The sequence below is a fragment of the Podarcis liolepis genome (assembly GCF_965112155.1).
Source record: "Podarcis liolepis genome assembly, chromosome: 6".
NCBI classification, from domain to species: domain Eukaryota; kingdom Metazoa; phylum Chordata; class Lepidosauria; order Squamata; family Lacertidae; genus Podarcis; species Podarcis liolepis.
The window spans coordinates 42114729-42136260 of record NC_139559.1 but is presented as its reverse complement, the minus strand read 5'-3'; the positions used below and the strand labels follow the sequence as shown (position 1 = coordinate 42136260).

Sequence of the window (21532 nt, the reverse complement as noted above, 5' to 3'; positions counted from 1 at the left end):
AGAGTGGAGAATATTCAGCACAGCTAGTTGGAAATATGCTGCCCTTTTTAGTTTCTCTTCAGCATTTTCTGTAGCAACTGAGGCTGTTCAAGCTCTGAGCCTGTCACCCAGCAGCCTGCTTCTGTGCTTAGGTCCACACATATGCATGTGCACAGCCACCCGCTGCCACATGCCAAAACCTAATAATTCTGAGTTCAGGGTCAGTGAATAACACCCTGTTCTAAATGTTGGAATTGGGTGTTAATGAGAAAAAGCATTCAACTCCAGCAGAGTCCTGGCCTGTAATTAATGACCCAATTGGTTTTGCTTGGTACCCCAGGCAGAAGGCAGGGTTCCTGTATGGCAATTGCGAGCGACTGACCCTGAAGGGCCACTGGCCAAATTAAACAGTAATAATTCGTAAAGGCTCTAGTTGAGATGCAGGTTAATAATGGCGATTAATGAAGTCCTTCTGCTGACCCTAATTCTCGGAGGTGGAGGGCAGTGTACCTGATGCCTGGAAGCAAAAGTCCTGGCCTTGTGGTTAAGTAACTTTAGACTTCAGACTAAATCATTTTACAGGCCTCCTGTTTAGATGGTAAAGAGTATTATTTCACTTACTTCAACATGTGGTGAGCCAACTAATGTGATGGGAAAAAAGAGGGAGGGCATCACCAAAAAGAAAAAGGAGAAACACAGATTTGCACAAAGTGCATACATTTCCCCCACAAGAAACAGTGATGGCCACCAACTTGGATGGCGTTAATGGAGGCTTAGACAAATTCATGGAGGAAAAGGCTATCAGTGGCTACCAACTCTGATGTCCATATTGTTATCTATAATTATTTAATTGACACTGAAATGGAAAATGGCTATGTGTATTACTGAAGGCTTTAACATGGGTTTTTCCCATGAGGCTATACTGCAGCCAAGAATAGGATTTGGAGTTAGAATCATAGAATCATAGAGTTGGAAGAGACCACAAGGGCCATCGAGTCCAACCCCCTGCCAAGCAGGAAACACAATTAACATAGTTAACATAATTAACTATTGTTGTTCTGTAATAGCTAACATGTGAGTGTTTAACCTTAGATCAGGCAACAAAGGTATTTGGTTGCAAATCTCCATTTTGAAAGGAGGTTGCCTTTAGTCTTTGTTTACAGGCTCTATTAAAGTAAGAAGAGCTGTATAGTTTAAGCAGCTGGAATGCAGGCAATGAAGCCTGTGTGTGAGAGAGAGAGATGGAGGGAGAGGGAGAGGGAGAGCTCTGATTATCAGCTCTGATTATCAGTTTATTTTATTTTTAAGAAGATGTGTTGGACTTGCATGATATTACATGGAATTATTTGGATGTATCTTTGATGTTTTTGTTCTGTTTTGAAGAAAGTTCTGCAAGTAAAGTTTTGAACAACCTAATGGGTCTGGACAATGCTTCATCCCCAAAGGAGTCAGTTTTTATGCATCCAGTCACTTTAGAATGTGTAATATTAATATCTGCAATATATATTTTGCTTCCACTGCTTTCAGTAGTATGCTTCTGAATACCAGTTGCTGGAAAACATAGGAGCGGAGAGTGCAGTTGTGCTCAGGTCCTGCTTATGGACTTCCCACCAGCATCTAGTTGGCCACTGTGAGAACAAGATGCTGGCCTAGATGGGACATTGGCTTGATCCAGCAGGCTCTTCTTATGTGCATCTGCTAATTTATATGTACAGGTGCAAAATTACAAAGAAGTTGAATTTTTTTAATGAGATTTTAAGAAATAAACAAATAAGTAAATATCATACATATCACCATAGATTATGACCAGGTGACCTTATGCGTTTACTCTGTTTGCTGTTCAGGAGCTAACTGTTGATGGGTAACTTTGGAGCCCCTGTTCTCCCGTCATATGATTCTTCATCTTCAGATTGGACTTGAGTGGGACAGCCTTTCAAATAGGCAACTCCTACAAATAGAAGTCTGTTCTCTGCAAAGCAGAACACACAAGGCCATCTTGCCACAGTCTCTGGTGTGACTTAGCTTTGATGAATAGGACAGTATGTGTTTAGCTAGAGTATTTAAGCCCTTAGGAAAGGGCTCAATGGCAGAACATCTGTCTTGCATGCAGAAGATCCAAAGCTCAATCCCCAGTATCTCAAGCCTGGACTGGGAGAAACTCCTTGCCTGAAGCGCTAGAGAGCTGCTGCCTGTCAGTTTAGACAATACTGCGCTAGATGGACCAGAGGATCTGACTAAGTATAAGGCAACTTCCTATGTTCCCTTGCTGTGTTCTGTGTTCCCATCTTCAGTCTTGGAAGTGCAACAAACAGACCAGGCAAGCATCAGAGAGTCATAGTCACCTGTTAAAGCTGAACAACATGACTACAGCTTTCCTCGGCATGGAGCTACACTGATAGGAAAGAGCTTTACCTGTTAAATTGCTGCCCGCCCCATACCTATGAGAAATCCAGTAGTTCAATAAAAAAGAGGCAATTCTATTGACGAGGCTGCAGTATTTCTATAATTTGTTGCACTCTATGGTTTGTTCTGCATCTTCAGGAATGTAAAGGGACTGTAACTCAGTGGAGGCAGGTGTAAACAGCTGCCAGGTAAATCAATAAAATTCAGATGGCATGAATTAAACTAATTACAATTGAGCCACTATTGATTTTTCTACATGCTCAGGACAAGGATATATTCATAAAATGAAATAAAAGAAAAAAAAAAACTATCCATCGCTTGGAATAAGCTCCTTGGCTTTTCTGAATAGCCCAGAGATGGAGAACTGGGAGGAGAGAACTTCCTTTGATGAAACTGTGTCTGTGAACACACTGTTCATTTAAGGGACTTTAGAAGCACATGCCTTCCCCCAAAGAGTCATGGGAAGTGTAGTTTGTTAATAGTACTGGGAACTGCAGCTCTCTCTCTTTCTCTCTCTCTCTCTCTGAAACTAAAGTTCCCTGGATTCTTTGCAGGAAATCACATGCTTTAAATGTTTGGTGTTTCCGCAGCCCAAGTAACAGACTATGGTGTTCCATGATGGTTGTTTCCATGAGGCTTGTTCACACATTACATATTACAGATGCATGCCATATCTACGCAAGACATTTGTGTGAAAGTGTGTGCAAGTGTTGATTTATACAGCTCAGACTGTACACTCATTGACCATTAACACTGAACATGGAATTGTGAGGGATGGGGTCAAAATTTAAAGCTAATGGAAATGCAAGAACATAAGAAAATCCTGGTGGCCCATCTACTCCAGCATCCTGTTCTCTAAGTGGCCAACCAGATGCCTGTGGAAAACCCTCAAGGAGGATCAGAGCCCAAGAGCCCTCTCTCCTCCTGTGGTTCCCAGCGACTGGTATTCAGAAGCATTCCTCTTCTAACCATGGTAGCAGAGCATTGCCATAGTAGTCCTTGGTAGACCCAGAGATGGAAAGAAGATAAAGTCCCTACCAGAGAAGAATGGCAGATCAAGTTGATGGATTATGCCGAAATGGCCAAAATGAAATCAGGAAGACAAAAAAATTAATAAGGAATGGGGAAAATTTATAACTTATCTTAAAAACCATTGTAAACAGTTAAAATCATTAGTAGGGCTGGAATATCACTTGCAGTTTAATGGTGAATTTTGGACACAACGGAGAGGTAAAAGATTCTAGATTATCATAAAAGATGCAGGAGGAAATGATTAACAGTAGGACCCACAAAGGGGAGGAGAGAAGTCCAAGAGATTCCTTGGAGTCTTGTTTTTATGTTGTAAGTTGGACACATGACTGTAAAATTTTAATTTGGAAAATATATAAAGTGTGTGTGTGTGTGTGTGTGTGTGTGTGTGTGTGTGTGTGTGTAGTCCTTGATAGCCTTATACTCTATGAATTAGTCCAATCCTCTTTTAAAACCATCCAAATTAGGGGCCATTTGTGCCTCCTGTGGGAGTGAGCTTTTATATGTAATTTGAAGCGGAAATAGGGATTTGTTAAGCAACCCCCATGCTGGCACTCTTGGCCCCACCTGGCACCTTCTGCTCAAGTTGTTGCACCACATACAGCAACAGGTGTTGTGAGGACTGATGCTATGAGAACTGTCAGCAGAAAGGAGGCACAAGCAAGAAAAGAAACAGATTCAGTGAGAACATTGGCCAAGGCAACAAGAGGAGAGAGAACGGACTTGGCTAACTTTAGTCCACATCTTTCCCGCTAAGGCTTGACAGCTGTAAGTGCAAAAGAGAGCAGCTTGTGTTCCCTTCTCGAGAGATTAGGTGGCAGCTGGAGTGAGTGAGAGGTCAGTTCACCATAACCTGGGAACAGCTGTGCTGTGAGTTGCTCTACACTAGAACAAACTGAGGAAAGGAGGCTCTCTTGGTGTGCGCTGGGTTTGTGGAGAAAAATCACATTCCCCCCCTCCAACCCTTTTGCAGCAAATGATAAACAAATCTGTATTTGTGGTAGTAGAATATGACTCTAGAAATCAGGAATTGGGCCAGGGCCTTGTCCAGTCCAGCATCCCCATTCATGGTGACCAACCAGATGTTTCTGCTACCACCTTGCAACCTGGATTTTCAAAGGTTGTACATTCAACGCCATTTGCAACAACAAAAGTATGTGTTATCTCCAGCGCCAACACCATGGCCTGTAGAAAAGCCAGAGGTGTTTCCCAAAAACATCCATGCATGTGTCATCTTTCCTCATATTTCTGGGGTGTTCTATTTAGTAACATGTAGTGAACAGGCAAGAACTAGTGTTTTCCAGTGGTACCTCAGTTTTTGAACGTCTCCGTTGACGAACATTTCGGTTTTCGAACGCCATAAACCCGCAAGTAAATGCTTCAGTTTTCGAACATGCCTTGGAAGTCAAACATGCCGTGCGGCTTCTGCTGAGTGCAAGATTCTGAGGTCTAGCTGTCGGCTATCGATTTTTCAGTTTTTGAATGTTTCAGAACTCAAACTGTCTTCCATAATGGATTATGTTCGAAAGCCGAGATACCATTGCATATGTGAAGGGGCTCTTACTCTCTTACTATCAATTTTTTTTTGTCCAGACTAAATCATTAATCTAGACAAAAAAACAAAAACATAGATCCATAGGAAAATAAAGAAAAAAGAAGGGGAGGGGAGAAGAGAGAGAAAAATAAAGTTAAGAAACTAAGGAACTTTCAATTCTTCATCTGTCAGCTATATAGAAACATTATTCAACTCATCCACTCCAATATAATACCCAGCACAACCACTATCTATAGACCAACATTATCTTCAACCTTCAAACCCAAATGTCATTATTTCTTTTTCATGCAAAAAGTCTATGAGAGGTTTCCAATCTTTAGTAAATGTTGACAATGACTTTTCTCTGATTAAACATGTCAATTTTGCCATCTCAGCTGTCTAATAATTTTAATACTATGTAAACTTTCTTAAATATCAGTGGAGCTAAGTACAAAACTCAGGTGACAGAACTATTGATCATTTGGTTTTCAGATATGAGCTGACAGCAAATGGAACATTTTCTTATATGAGTAATAACCGTGCTTTTAATATACTAATTAACCAATCAAAATTGATACAGTATATGACTGCTTTTTCAAACATGGGTTGAGGATATTTTCCTGACTTAAAAAACGAAAATGCAACCACCACAGGGTGTTAATTCCTTATTTAGTAAAGGCAGTGAAATGTGGAAGCTCCAGCATGCAAGCAAAGGGTCCCATGCCCTCATGGAGTATTGAGAACTTGTTCACTTTTCTTATATGATGAATCGGAGACATGCTCTGTGGGTGCAATAGCCTGTTGTGTGTATGAAGCTCTCCTTGACCAACAGAAGATGTGGACAGCCCCATCTTTGCATGCCTATGTGTGCCTAGGGTATTGGCACAGGATAAGGATGAAATGAAAACTGTAACAAGGTTCCAAAACAGGATGATATGATAATGACGACTCAGACAACGCTAACATTTCTTCTGAGAAAGAGATAAAGCCTCAGTTCACAGTAGCCTGTAAGAGGGCTTGATTTGGCCGGCTGGCTGGAATCCTAAGAATAGGACCACCATATGTAAGAGTGCTGTGGGTGGTGATGATACACTACAACATTTTTTTGCATGCTCCACTTGCAATATCTGTTTCAGAGGCAGGGGACACTGCTGAGCTTAACCTGCCTAGCCTTTGATTGGATCTCTTCTCAGCCTTGTAATCTGCTATATGTGAAACATGAGCGCACGGATGAAAGAAAAATATTACCATATCAAATTATGTGTTTTTCCTGCAAAGGATATGAATTTAGAACGGCTGTACGCTGTCTCACAAAGTTCAGTGTGAAATGGAATCTGGTTGAAAAAGAAAGTTACTGAATGGTGAATTTTAATTTCCACTGTAAATTTGACTCCAGATTAATTTCCGCGTGTTCTGGATCAGCTGCTCCATAGTTGTGATCCTTGGAGTGTCTATTACCTGGCTGTTAATCTCGAATAAATGTTCTTAATGACCACCCTCTTGTTTAACATAATATAACTATGTTATTAAATTTCAATTACATTGGATGAGTCACTTATGGTTAATGCTGACAGAAGCATATGTTTGTGGAACACCTTTGGCACCATGTTGAAAATCAGATATATCCTTTACGTGCCACTTTATCACAGAAACACTGATAAATCACAGACTCATAGAAATGTAGGGCTGTCACGCACCAAGGGTCCACCAGGGCTTCATTTTAATAAAATAGGATCATAAGAAGAATCTGCTGGACCAAGTCAAAGGCTCATCTAGTCTGGCATCCTGTTAAAAGATTATTCCATTAACAGAATCAGGTACCAAGTGATGGTAAAGACATTTCTTGAGATCCTGGGAAGCTGATGCCGCTCAGAGTTGGCAATATTGAGCTAGAAGTACAATCAGTATCACTTGTTATAGGACACTTGTTATAGTGTATCTGAAGAAGTGTGCATGCACACGAAAGCTCATACCAAGAACTAACTTAGTTGGTCTTTAAGGTGCTACTGGAAGGAATTTTTTTGATTTTGACTATGGCAGACCAACACGGCTACCTATCTACAATTGTTATAGGACAGTTTGCTATGTTCCTATCGCATTGCAGCCTGAACACAGAAAGTAATCAGGAGTGAGAATGTTTAAGCCTATGCAGTGTATATATATTTCTCACTGTGGAAGAACAACAAACCCATATCCTGACTTACTGGAAGTGATTCCAGGTAAGAATGGATGACTTCCAGGCAGATTTGAGACACAATGCCCCTTATTTTAGCTTAAGCACTGATATGGTTCCCTAAATATCATTAATACAGTTGATTTTATATACAAAGTAGAGCCCCAGCCAGTCTGGGAACTTGAAAAATTGTTCTGTTCCTTCAGAGTATCTTATTTGAATTCTCCAGTACAGTGGTACCTTGGGTTAAGAACTTAATTTGTTCTGGAAGTCTGTTCTTAACCTGAAACTGTTCTTAACCTGAAGCACCACTTTAGCTAATGGGGCCGTGCCACCACCACACGATTTCTGTTCTCATCCTGAAGCAAAGTTCTTAACCCGAGGTACTATTTCTGGGTTAGTGGAGTCTGTAAACTGAAGTGTCTGTACCCGAGGTACCACTGTATGACCCATAGGAGAAACAACTATGTGCCCAGCTGGAGGAAAGATCAAAATGCTAGTAGAGAAGACAATATAGTTCTTTCTTATCTTTAGAAGATACATGACTTAGTTTGAGAGACTCTTATGGCTCTTTGGACTGAGTCACAGGTATAGTTATCAAGGGTGGACAGCACACAAGGGTGGCTGTGTTTGTGTGCTTCATCTCTGTGTTAGCACTGGCTTACAGAGAAGACTGTGTGGTGTACAAGTCAGAGAAGAGTCCCCATGCCCTTTAATCAGGCCTTGTCAAACAGTAGCGCAGGATGTGCTACAGCCATGGTTGAGTATGATCCGCATAGTGTATGTATTTTGCGCAGTGTACCGGTATTCTGCTTCTGAGTAGGAGGATATAGGAGCTATGTATCATTAACCACTACTTAGAAATAATATTCAGTGATTCTCACAACAAGAGATGGTGAGGTTCACACACTGCCATCAAGGGCTCGCAGGTTGTTTTGAAATGAAAGCTGGGGTACTAAGAAAGCTGAATTGTATATCCAATGCTATATTCTGGAGAGTTTTTCCCCTCTGTACTTGTGCAGGATGGCAGAATCCACACAGCCTTGTTTTATATCCCGACATTGGCAACATACAGTATGGCACTTTTGAGAGAGAGAGAGAGTGTGGCCTATAATCACTCAACTGCGTGTGCCAACAACACAGCCCACAGAGGCAGAGAAACAAGGAATGGCATGTCAGAGGAATTGCTAGAAGATTAAAACCCGAATGGATTGAGGAAGTAATTCATGCTCCAAGGATACACACCAACACTCAACTTCAGTCAGATCCACACTATGGAAACATTCTCCTCAGTCCACTATCTGTTAATCAACTAGGTTCTGAGTTGGGAAACAAGCAAGACTCACCCATGATTTCAAGATGCTATGCTTCTTAATTAGGACCCTTCCTCTAGTTTTCAGCACAAATTTGTGCATTGGCTTAAAGAGCTGCCCGCTGATTTCGTATCTTTCTTTTTTTTGGTAAACATTATTATTATTTCATTTTATAATATATATAAAACAGAGATAGCAATAACAACAGACAAACATTAGAAGATAAAAACAAAACTATAAAATAGGCACATAGAATGATTGGTTGCAGATGTGTTAAAGAAGTGATTTTGTATCTTTTGAGATGTGTAAAGTCATTTTCCCATCTATGATAAATCTAAGTACCATGCAGAAGACAAGTATGACTTTTCATGCCTGAACTGGGACTTAGCCCATGCAATATTATAGTGTGGATTGAGTGGGCCCATTTATGTGCCTCTGTGGCCTTGTGATGGTGTGACTAGTCTTGGCTTTGAATGAGTTTCATGCACCATCTGTTTCAATGGCCAGTTTCACATGGGGATCATTTCGCTCACTATCCTTCAGACTCAAAGCCTTAGGTCAGGACTGTCTTTGCCTTGGGGTTTCTAGCTCAAGGCTGGAAATGGAAGCCCTGCAATACTTCAAGATTTCATTTGTCCTGGTATAAGAACGATGGAATCCCTCGTACAAATGATCAGAATGGAACTCATAGGAATGCTGTACTCTTCATACTGCTCAGTTTGAAGTAGCATCAAAAGTCTATGATACAATTTCAGAGTAAATTATTTCAGATCTGTGATCTTTGAGGAATCACAACCATGTATTTGCAAGGGCATCTAAGCAGTTGTTTGGAATTTCTGATGACTGTATCCAAATTAAAAAAAAAAAATTCCAAGAAATGTTCATGACACCAAGAGTGATTGGCATGTTACTCGTCCTATGTATGTCTGTTATGCAATGCCAAGGAGAAAGAAAGGGTTATTTCCTTGCATGGTGGCTGTTGCTTGGTAGCCTAAGTGAGAGACATTGCTCACTTAACCCCACACCCCTCTATTCTTTTTGTTTCTTTCCACCTCACAGCCAAGAAGAGCCTCTTACTAGACTTTGAGAAAAAACTGTGCTAGACTACCTGTTTTAATGGAATGTGCATTAGAAACATTTAGCATTCCATAAAACAGGGAGGGAGGACTCATGGCTCTCTGAAAATTGTTAGACTCCAGTTCCCATTAGCTCCAACCAGCACGGCCAATTGCTAAAGATGATGAGAGTTGTAGTTCAACAACATCTGGGTGCCCCTGTGTTCCCCATCGCTCCTATAAACAAATGCAACAGTTACTATTGTTGCTTGAAAAGACTTTTAAAAACTGGAGATTTGCACAAACTGCAGCAAGCTTTTCCATTTTCTCACTTTGATTCTTTTTTAAAAAAAGAAAGAAAGAAAAGGAAAGAACTGTGGGCACATTGCCAAATGTGATCTGACCAGCAATGTTGTCAGTTTTAAACGAACCTGCATTTAATTCCAGCTTAAAAAACAATTATAATAACGCTTTGGATGGGAGCAATAACATTACCGGTATCATTAGTCTAATAGTTCATTCCTTTGTATATTTACTTCTGAATATGCCCATTAAACTTTGGGACTTACATCTGAGTAAACATGCATAATATTGGGCTGAACATTATTAAGTTATTTGCTGTAGGAGAAGGCATTTTATGGAAACGTTTCAGCATTTCCCATTTATTTAATCAGGCTTTGGGGAGGGGAATAAAAAGGGGGTGAGGGATTCCTTCCAATTTTCAGTTCTTGTAAAATAGTCTAAAGCTATGAGAAATAAGCCCTGCTACTACTTCCCCTCAATTTCCCAGCCTGCAAAATGTGGGTATGGCTATTTCAAAAAGGCCTTTGAATAATATAGCAAGAGGATAATGTAAAAGCACACCAAAGCGAAAGCATTGCTGGGCTGTAGAAAACAGTGTGCCAGATCTCCCTTTGTAACATGGCAACCAAATCTCCTGCAGCAACGCTAGCCTTCCTAATCTGTATGCTTTGTCACAGCCTCACACCATCCACTGGGTTAGCGCCATGGCAACACCATGGTCTTTAAACACAGGAGTTTGTGCTGTGATTGCAAACGGCATTAGGCAATTTAATTAAGAAGCTGGCAACGAAAAAAAAACTTTGTCACTTCTGGGCCATTTTATTAAATTCCACTGCATTATGAATCCCTGCATCTCCACTATTTTGCTTAGAAGTAGAAGAGCAGACTTCTCTTTCACACCTGCCTCATGTTTCAAAGGAGCTGGAGTTAAGCAGAGGCTGCTTTGGAATTACTCTGCCATCCATTGGTGGAAATGCTAATACACCATTTTGTTCAGGACTGATTCGAAAAGCCTGTTCTATTTAGTAATAGTAACTCCCTTGTTCATTCCACAAAACTGTCATACCCCAGGTTCAAACTCTGGTGACACAGAGGATTGGGGAGGACTTTTATTGGGGGGGCATTCCTAGTGAGAGCCCCTAAATGTATGCTGCAGGGGACCTCAGGAGCCAACACTAATAAATAATAATAATAATAATAATAATAATAATAATAATAGTAATAATAATAATAATTTTATTATTTATACCCCGCTCATCTGGCTGGGTTCCCCCACCCTCTGCTTCACCCAAGCCCCCTCCTCTGACTCCTCCTCCTTAGAACACTTCATGTGTGGGAGTGAACTGCCACAATACAGTCAGGGGCAGCAACCCCACCAAAAAGCCTGTAGAATTGCTCTTTTCAGTTGTCACATCTTACTACAGAGATGGCATGGCTAGAGAACACTGTTGGCTCTCAGTTACCTCTGGGCAGCTGTTTGAGCAGTGTTCCTAGTGTTCTTTTTAGACTGCTCAGATGGAAAGACCATTAGGCTTGCCATGCGTCCGTGATTTCCTGGACATATCCTGAATACAGTGGTACCTCGGGTTAAGAACTTAATTTGTTCTAGAGGTCCGTTCTTAACCTGAAACTGTTCTTAACCTGAGGTACAACTTTAGCTAATGGGGCCTCTTGCCACTGCTGCATGATTTCTGTTCTCATCCTGGAGCAAAGTTCTTAACCCGAGGTACTATTTCTGGGTTAGTGGAGTCTGTAACCTGAAGCATCTGTAACCTGAAGCGTCTGTAACCCGAGGTACCACTGTCCTGGAGTCGTCAGCAGGAAATTGGTAAAATGTCTGAGAAAATCCGGATGTATGGGAACCCATGTTGGCAATTTTTTTTTTTTTTTGTGATTTTGCCAAAACAGCTCAACAACTTTGGCAAAAAAAAAAAGCAAAAAAAGCACAACAACTGTTTGAAATATGGCAATCCTAAACACCATTCCAAAAAAAGTGCATGTGAAATACCTTACATGCCAATAATGGAAAATGATAACTATGTAGACATCCACAAATGGTGCAAATCTGGTGTCTTTATGGAAAAGTGTATGATTGTTGTATGAGTTGTTGTGCATTATATAATCGGCTGCACTTGCCATACCTTTGCAGTATCACAAACCACCACATCTTAAAATGATCACCATGTATTAATCTACAAATGGTGTGCAATCTGGTTCTTTCTTTTCTTTTCTTTTCTTTTGTAAAAGTGTTTCAAACTGAAACATCGAGCCAAGCCATTACAGCATTGCATCCAGCTTCTGATATTCCACAAGGAGCTGGCCAGGGTCCTGATCTCCTACACCCAGGCTTCCCTCTTTCCAAGTCTTTCTGGTATCCCAGCTTGTTATCCCATAAACCCGCAATAAGTCCACATAAGTCTTATGTGCAGGCGCATAGACTGTGCATGAGGAGTTAGTTATGCCAACATACTGTAGGATCTGCACAGAAGACCTAATCAGCATGTACAGATCAAAAGGGAGACCAGCAGTTGTGATCCTGCTCCCCTCTACATGTGTTGATTACCCCCACATTTTTGTGTGTGACAGTACCGCTCCCCTTCCCCGGGGGAAGGCATTGTGGGTGGGCATCTGGGACCTCCCAGTGACCTGGCAGTGGGTGGAGGGATGCCGCCCACGTCATTAGGACTCCTAGCTGCATCATGCCCCCCAGCTGACCAATCGGATTAGCTGGGGGCATGGCCGATGGGGAGCTGCAGCACAGCTGGGGAGTGACCTCCATTCACCTTGTTGGATCTTGGGCAGCTGTGTTCCACAGAATCCTTTACACCATCATTTAAAGGCAATATGGATATTTTCTTATCCCTTTAGAAATGGCCTAAATGCAAGATCTGGATAATGTTTCTTTAAAAACCTTCTGAATTAAGTTTCCCAGGAGAACTAAACTGGAAGAGTTATATTCTTGCCTCAGTTCACCAAAGCTCCACAGAATGACCTGGTTTAGGGGTTCTAGTCAAAGGGTTTCTACTCCCAAGGTCCACTTGCAATGGTGGGAAATTACTGAGTCTCACCAGTTACAAAAATGGGGTGCAGGGACAGATCCAGTTATAATATGATGGCAGATGCAGGCAGAGTTTGGCATAATCAGCTGGCAATTACTGACATAATCTTTCCTTGATATCTAATCCACCTTTGGAAATTGCTCAGTTCTTTTCCACAGTATTTTCACTGTAGCTAGCAGTTCCATAGCTCAGCTTTCCTCAAGCTAAGTGCAGACATTTGCTCTGGAGGCATTGTGATTCACCCTCTCCATTTTTAGGCAGAATTTTCTGATCCTGAGGCTCTAAATCAGGGGCAGTCAATCTTTTTATACCTACCGCCCACTAATACATCTTTCTTGATGGTAAAATTTCCTTACCGCCCACCAGTGCTCGATGGAAGGAGGATTCCGCTTGTACCGTAGAACCCCCTACCGCCTACCTAGAATCCTGAAACGCCCACTAGTGGGCAGTAGGGACCAGGTTGACAACTCCTGCTCTAAATAGAAGATGCATTACCTTTTCTATTTTTGCATTCCCATTCCTCTTAAAGCATTTTTACTCATCTTTTGTAATTTCCTCTTCCATTCTCTTTTCACACTCAACTTGTATTCCCTCCAAACCCTCCCAGTTTCTTACATCCCTTCAACCTGGTTCTTTTACATTCACTTCTTCCTCATGTAACAGTTTTCCTCTCTTATCCCTTTCCTTTCCATTCCCAGTTTATTGATTTTATTCTTATAAATGCATATTAGCACTTTATCTTACATTCCTTTAGCACCTCCTCTAGTACTTTCCCCTCAAAGAAGGATGACCTTCCTTCCATTCTTCCCTGTGAACTTCTCTATCTCCTGACCATCTTTACTCAGCAGACAAGGGGTTGCTGGTACTAGCATTGATCCAATCAAAAGAGGGCGGGACAGGCAATGGGCAGGCTGTGGCACCGAGACACACCTGAAAGTGGTTAAAGGTGGAAAGTCGTGGATCCTGATTCACTGTTTGAGAAACACAGTTCTACATAGACTTCATACCAAGATCTGCCAGCTGGACCCAAGTGCAAAATATGTCCACTTACTAGGAGTCCAGGGATTTGTTTTGAGTACTAGAACTGAGCTGAGCTCATAGTTCTTTCACACATATACATGTGCACACAAAATCCACTCCCAGTTACTCCCCTTTTCTTCATTTCAGCGGTACAACTTAGGTGGGAAATAATTTTCTTGCTGCAATTGCTAAATAATTAGGAGTCAGAAATCCTTGCCATTCTACTTCAAAAAACCTAGGGGTCTCCCAGTAGATCCCAACCCACCCAGCTATATCAAATGTCATGGAACACATCTTAATCCTTTAATTAGGAGGACCTCATAGAACATTCCCAACTCACAGACTTTCAGCTGAATTCCAAGGTACATTCTAGGAAAATACAAGTCAGTTTGAGCCTTTGATGGTTGGTCCATGGAACTGTGATGGCCTGAGATAAGAGGGCAGTTCATTTCAAATGAGAATAATAGCCTAAATTTTTTTTTGTTGAAAGCTACGACCTTTAGCTGCTGTGCCATAGGCTGAGTTGGCCATGCCCATGTAATCGGCACACACTGAAGCCAGCACATATGGCTTTTGACACTCACTCATGACCACAGTTTCAATCTTTGATCTGCCAAGGGCTGAAAGTGTTGTGTGAATTTGCCTGGAGCTTCTGTGATCTCATCAGAAGCTATTTCCAAGAGAGTATGCTAAAGGCCACAGCCTTAATGGACCTGCCACAGCAGCCGCATATTCATAACAGCCCTGGCTGTTTCATTTATAATATTCACTTAATATTGGAAACTGTATTCAACTGGACCTCCCGTTGTTATGGGCGGCGTGAAAAATGAATGCGTTCACTATGGCTTTGACAGCACTAATTGATGGATGGGCAGAATTGCAAGGTTTCTTCAGTCAATAGACCAAACCACTGTAACAATCCTGACCTTTCTCCCATACCTGCATAAAAATTGCTTCTGGTTTTGTTGAAGCTGCGGATATTCAAAAGTTATGCTTCTGGCCTTATCATCACAAGGCTTAATTCCATACATGGGAGGGGATTCCCAGGTGGCTCAATGGAGCCCTTTAACTTCCCACCAGTCCTTGTCCAAGCATGCATCTCTTTGAGTGCACTGCAGTGAGCCCAGCTGTTGCCTGGAATGAGAAGCCCACACATACCTCCCACAGAGCAGCCATCTCACTCAGTGAGCAGACTGAGTAGGACTTGAACTAGGAAGACAAGTCTTCAAATTGGTACTCAACCACAAAGCCCGGTGTGTGCAGCCTGGGAATGATAATTATCCTTCAGCTTCTCCCACCTCAAAAGGCTGCTGTGGCACAATTCTGTCTATAGAGCATTGAACTTTTTGAAGGAGGTACTAGATAGTCAAAGTGGGGAATTGTTCTTATGAGAGTCATATGTTGCCAGTGGTGGAGCAGAGTTGGGGGGGGGGGCTAGAGCCAAAAGCAAGCAGGGTGGCTTCTTTTCTCTTCTAGCCAGTCCCTTCCTCCTCTCTCTTTATCTGCTACTTCTTTTCTCTTCCACCATCTGCATGAAATCAAGTTGAGATCAGCATGAAATTAAGAATATACCAGTTATTAATAATGGTGTTAGAGTATGTTGCAGCCGCTCAGAATATAAACAGAATCCTGCTGCTTGATCTCTGTAGCATACCCTGTTGATATTTTTGTGTGATTCTTGCTCAGTAGCAGCTCTTCTTCGTCTGGGACTCCTCGTAGTAGAGCCCCAAAACCTGCTTTCAGTCCTGCATGGCCCAGTCCTGGAATGTGTGGCTGCTTTTGTGCCTGCACAGAGCATCCTTCCCATACAATATGTTGTCAAATCCAGCCTTCAGATTAAAGGCTTTCCAGGTGGCATTGGGCATGAGTTCCATGTGGCTGTGAGCATCTTGACCTCTCATTTGGAGATGCTCACCAGGTCTCTGTTAGTTTTAGCAGGTCTCTGTTAGTTTTAGACAGTGCTTTTTTACTTAAAAAATGCTTAGGGGTACTCTCATTTTCTTACTCATATTGAAATACTGCCCCTCAATGAGGCCAAACTTACATTCACAAAATGTTTAGGGGTATGCGTACCCCTGCGTCCCCTCAGAAAAAAGCACTGGTTTTAGGTATTTTAAATGTATCATTACTGCTATTGACTCTTGTTTATAATGTGGCTTTGATAGCGTGCTTTTATTCTGTTTTTAAACTGAAGATTGTTCCCCTGGGAATCTCCTTTTTTAGGGGAAATTGGGATATAAAATCTAATATATCTGCCAGTCGGTCTGCCTGCCTGACTGCCTATCTATTTGCAGAGATATATAAATAGATAATACACGAAACTTTTCTATGGAGTTTTGGGAATCCCAAACAGGTATATTTTAGCATTCTGTTTTCACTGACTTCTTTTCCCAAATGGAAAAGAGATGTCTGTGCCAGAGTGCCTGCTGGGCCCAACCTGACTTAAAAGGAAGCAATATAAACAGGATGAAAGCATATATTTACATACTTTCTATGTTGGTGCCTTATTTGTTTTAAACACTTAATGTCTTGCCAATATTTTTTTTTTACATCTCCCATGTCTGATGCTATGTGATGCTCTTTGTAAGTCTGTGTTACTCCTTGTGGTAAGGTTGATACCACTAATTCTATTTGTCTTGAAGATGCAAAAGAAAAAAGAAAAGAAAAAGAAAAAAGAGAGGGGGACTGCCATGACGTAGGTGCGTTTTGAGTAAACAACCACAGCTGACTGCACCTTGTTATCTTGTGGAATCCTTAAGCAGCCAACGGGAGGAAACAGCACCTGGACAGACTGAACTGTTGCTGCTCACCTTTTTTCCCTGGTTTCCATTTTTTTTAAAATAAATAAGAGGGTTGTAAAAAATATTTCACTTACTCTTTGCTGCTATGAAGGGATCCTGCCAACCATTTTATGCATTTCACACTTTCTCAATATGGGGGCTTGGAGATGGAGGTGCCCAATAAAAGCAAGTGTGATAACCTGTGGGAGATGAAATAATTAAGGAGCAGCAGTAGCAGGCAATGTGGGCAAGGATATGGCTGCTTACTTGTCTCACTTGCTTGTCACGGTGCTTGGCACTGGAAGTGCAGCAGAAAATGTGTACACCACTTCACTTGATTGTTCTTATTTTGCAAAAGGAGCACTATCGCCCATGCATTTCATGTGATCCAGAAAAGGGAGAGAAATGCTGGCTAAAACAAGAATTTGCCCTATGGTTGGAATTCATTTGAGGAATGTATGAGTAACATATAATCATCCTCAGAGTAGATCCACTGAAGTCAATGGAGTTCATTGGGTATACATGGAGAATGAGTTAGCTGAATATCACCGTCTGTTTTCAGGAGAATAGAGCACATGGCATTGTGAAATTTTGAGTTCTTGATGTGCCTCTAGCTCCATTTAGGCATTCAGTTGCCTTGCAAGAGAGCAAAAAAGAGTGAAGTCATAATAGCAAGCCCCAAGCCTCCCCCCCCGTGCATCACCCACCCTTACTTTATCACCCTCCATAAGTCGAAGGGCTCATTTCTGGAGTGTGGAGCACCCTGTACTCTGTCATGTCAATGCTGGCATGAGAACAGGCACCATGGAGTGCACAGTTTGTCATTTCATACACTGCCGCCGCTGATGTGTGTTTTCTACCGTTGTATGTTCTATTATTCTAGAACAACCAGGCTTTTAACCAAAAGAACAACCACCCCATCGGCTTTTAGATTGGTGGGAGATGTGAAATTGCAAGACGGAGAAAGCAAAGTAGAGGCTTAAGCAGTGTGTAACAGTGGGGGAGGAGATAGCACTTGCACCACAGTGATCTGTGATATGTTACAAGAGTGTACCTCCTTTTAACTGTGCAGTGATGGAGGGTACAGTCTGGTGGAAAACATTCATATTCTCTTTCCCTCTCTCTCTTTCCCTCTCTCTCTCCCCCTCTCTCTCTCCCTCTCCCCACCCCCCACTATTCTATGTTCAAAAGCCAACCAAGCTTGCTTGCTCGAGTGTTGGCAACAAGAAAACATTCTCCACTACATGTAAGAGCATCAGGCTAGCTTAGCAGCACAATGTGCACTATGTGGTACACACAGCCCTTTCCTCCAACACCTCTTCAGAGGCTCCCACCCCTTCAACATTTGTTGTCTACAGTGGTTACCTCGTTCTACCTAATACTCGGGCTGGCCTTCAGCTGTGACAAACTACTACAGTGCATCATTAATTTGGGCTTTTCATTGTAGATCAAAAAACCCTAAATAATCCACATGAGCAACTCACCATGAACTGAGAGAAGCTGGAAAACAACATGTTCAGGGTTCCCCACCTCCACAGCCACAACTAGGCACTGAAGTGGCCATGAGAATAGGCCCTTTGTGTATACCCTCAGCTCCTTATATAAAGAAGAAGAAAAATTACATGTAGGCCTTCTTCCATCTGCTTTTGTCTTTTAGTTCAGGTGACAGAGGACTAGAAATGTTGCACTGGAGAGCTGTGAGCTCAGTTGCCCATGCAAGATGCAAAGAAAAAGAGCAGAGTGTTTGAAAGCAGGGGAAGGCTTAGATCATTACACACGGACAGCCATGCATGATTCTCTGTCTCTTTTTCACACAGAGAATCCCAAGGACTTTTCATTCTCTTCGAAGATCACAGGCAGAAGACAAAATCTGTGAGAGCTGTACAGTTCAATCTTTTTAAAGAGAAGTGGGAGAGCACTGTGATCTGTGCTCCGGCTTGCCTAATTAAATGAAAGGTTGGGCAGATGGGAGCTTCCTTCTCATCGCATAACAGAATTGTGGCTTGTCCTGTCAAATGTGGTTCTCTTTAAAAAATATATATATGAACAAATGAAAGGAGAATTATCCTGCAATAGATTGCATCATATTGCATCTTCGGAAGCCTCACAAATGACTTGATCTCTAATAAGAAATGAATTCAGAAGTGGTTTGCTCCTGCCACAAAATATAATGCCTGCTTTCTAGCATCAGATCAGCCTGGCACCAGGATCTTTCAGATGTTTATAAATATGAGCATAACTAGCAAAGCCATCCAAGAGGAAGACTGCTGGGCTGGAAGGGAAACAAGAGCCCCCCTGGGGATTCCCCCTCCTTTTCCCCGAGAAAGGATTTAAAGGGGAGAATAGAAAACCATACACCACAGGCCCTGTTCTGAGTTTTACACGCAGCAGGAAAGCCTTTGGGCTTTTTAGTTGGTAATGCATAGAGTCCTGTGTAATTCAGACATGATCAGCAGAGCACAGAAGCGACCAGAAATTCTCTTTATGAGCTACATACTGCCAGATTTTTCAAAGAGCCATATTAGAATGTATTATTGTGATTAGATTATCCTAACGTATAAAGCCCAGGGAATAATGTGCTCCCAACAGAACCCCATATCCATGCCACACTTGTTTTTGGTAGCAGTAACGTGCCCTACAAAGGCATACTGTTCAATTATCCTCTTGCACTTTCTACCATGATGGATACAGATTCCTACTATGTGTTAAATTGGCATCTAATACGGCCAGGGGTAGCCATGTGGCACTGGAAATGTTGGGACTGAGTTATTACATGGTGCTAAAAATGTGTAGATAGATAGCAACTAATATGAAGATAAGATTTATTGGATTGTGCATAAAGGTTTGAGTATGTGCAGAACTGCCACTAAGCTGTTATTCTGAACAATGCCCTAGACATAAACAAAGGTTCTGGTATACTGATTGGTCAGTTAGTAGTCCATAGCATAGGATCTTATACTGTACAGGCAACTGGCTTTTTAGGAATTTGACGAGGATCAGGATCATTATCCGGAGCTTTGATGCATAATGTTTTCAAGTGTTCCAAGCACTGCTCATCCGTTATCTTACAACCCCTAGAACAACCCTGCAAGATTGGTATGCATTATTGTTCCCAGTAACAAGAGTGTGTGTGTATGTGTCTCCTGAGGTTGATAGAGATCTAGAACAGCTTGTCACAATCAACCAGTGAGTTTATGGCACAGATGAGATTCAAACTGGAGACTTCCTGATTCACAACTCAGTTGACTAGCCACCAGACCAGCATTCAGGGTCCCAAAGAAGACCTTCAAAAAGCAAAGGACAAGGGACCACCTATCTCAGTGCTGGAGCTCATGTGCTGCGGGCAGAAGGTCCCAGCTCCAGTCCCTGAGCCATCTCCAGACTAGAGAAAAATACCAGGTAGCAGGTGATGTGAAAGTCTTCCTGCCTAAGATCCTAGATTGGTGATGCTGGTCAGAATAGAAAATACTAGGCTAGGTGAACAAGAAGTCTGATTTGGTATGTAGCAGCTTCCTAAATGACAGGGTTGTAGGAAGCTTGCCAATTCTCATGCTGATCACCATTAATTTGAATGCATCAGCCATGGCACAGAACCAGTAATCACAGCACAAAGCTCCTGCTCTAGTTGGTACCTTTTCTGAGAGGTAATTTACTTCTGCCTTTCCTTTTTGATGCTGCCTCAACCACAGCTATTTGAAAGCAGGCTCCCACTAGCACAATGAGAAGGCACCTTCTTCATTCACCCACCACAAGCACACTTCATTTGCCCGCAGTAGAGCAGAAAACGTAAAATTTTGCAGGGAGCCACATGCCCTCAGTGGGTGGGCTGAGTATTTCTAGGGTCATTTTGGCTCCATAGGATCTGGGAAGTGCTGTTTAATAGGATCTCTAGGTGGTCTGAAGTACCTCTCTACTGTATCATTTCAAACAAGATTATTTTGTATTCAGGCACACCATCTAAGTACAGAATATATGTACCCCATCAGATGTGGAATGAACCAACTTCCATCGTTGGCATTGTTGTGTCCCCAGATAATGCATTCAGAAAAATATCGGCCTTAGAGACAAGCATCCCAAAAGCAGCACACATTTATTTTGAACTCTGAACATAGCCTACACCTTGGTATTCTTTTGTTAGGCTAAAAGCCCACAATGCTCAGCTGATGTTCCATGAAACCAATGACAGGAGATTACTTCCTGATAGGAGGAGATCTCGCATGAGTGTTTTGACCTTAGAGCAGAGGTGGGCAACATGTGGCTCCCCACATATCTTTGGAATACAACTCCAGGCTGTATGGTCAGTGGTCACAGGGATGATGCAAGTTCTAGTCCAATACATCTGGAGAGCCACAGATTCCCCACCGTAGAGAATCTGATACGAAGGCAGAGAGGCTGCAGAAAGAGCAGTTTTGGAAGAGAAAGAGACTGAGAAATTCTAGTTGGAGTTAGGTAAGCATGCTGGGATGGTACCCAAATTGTTCTTTGGGGATTTCTTGTAGGATTGCTAGTTTGCCGCTGCTTATGCTCTGCCAAGTATATTTAAAAGTAAAGCAAATATTACAAAGGCACCATAAGCTTCTAGTGTTACTTCTCATCCAACTGAAACTTAACCTGATACCACTGGCTCTGAAACCCCATAGTGCTTGAGGAAGTAAGCAGTTCAAGTACAGCAATAGTTCATTTGATGGGACCCTCTCCCCTGCTCTGTCCAAGAATCATAGGGTCAGAGAAAATGGCCCAGAAGTTACCAATTTCCAGATGCAGAAGCCTTTCTTCCTGGATTCTTGGTTTTTTTAATTCTCAGGTTGGTGTCGCTGCACGGATGCTGAGCTGTCAGCTCCGGCTGTGAAACAACACGACAGGGAAAGCATCCCTGTGACCCGA

At 42.1% G+C, this 21532-nt stretch overlaps 1 protein-coding gene across 3 annotated transcripts in view; it reads right to left on the bottom strand.

Annotated features, from left to right (window-relative positions):
• The window catches only part of LRRN2 (leucine rich repeat neuronal 2), a 147770-nt gene that overhangs the window by 38228 nt on the left and 88010 nt on the right, over positions 1–21532 (bottom strand). Inside the window, exon 1 of one of the 3 annotated variants that reach the window (XM_083508869.1) lies at positions 16744–16824. The exons of the other annotated variants lie outside the window; for them this stretch is intronic. The gene's annotated coding sequence lies outside the window, so the exon portion shown is untranslated. Of the gene's footprint in view, positions 1–16743; positions 16825–21532 lie in introns of those variants that run through there. 3 annotated transcript variants of the gene reach the window in all.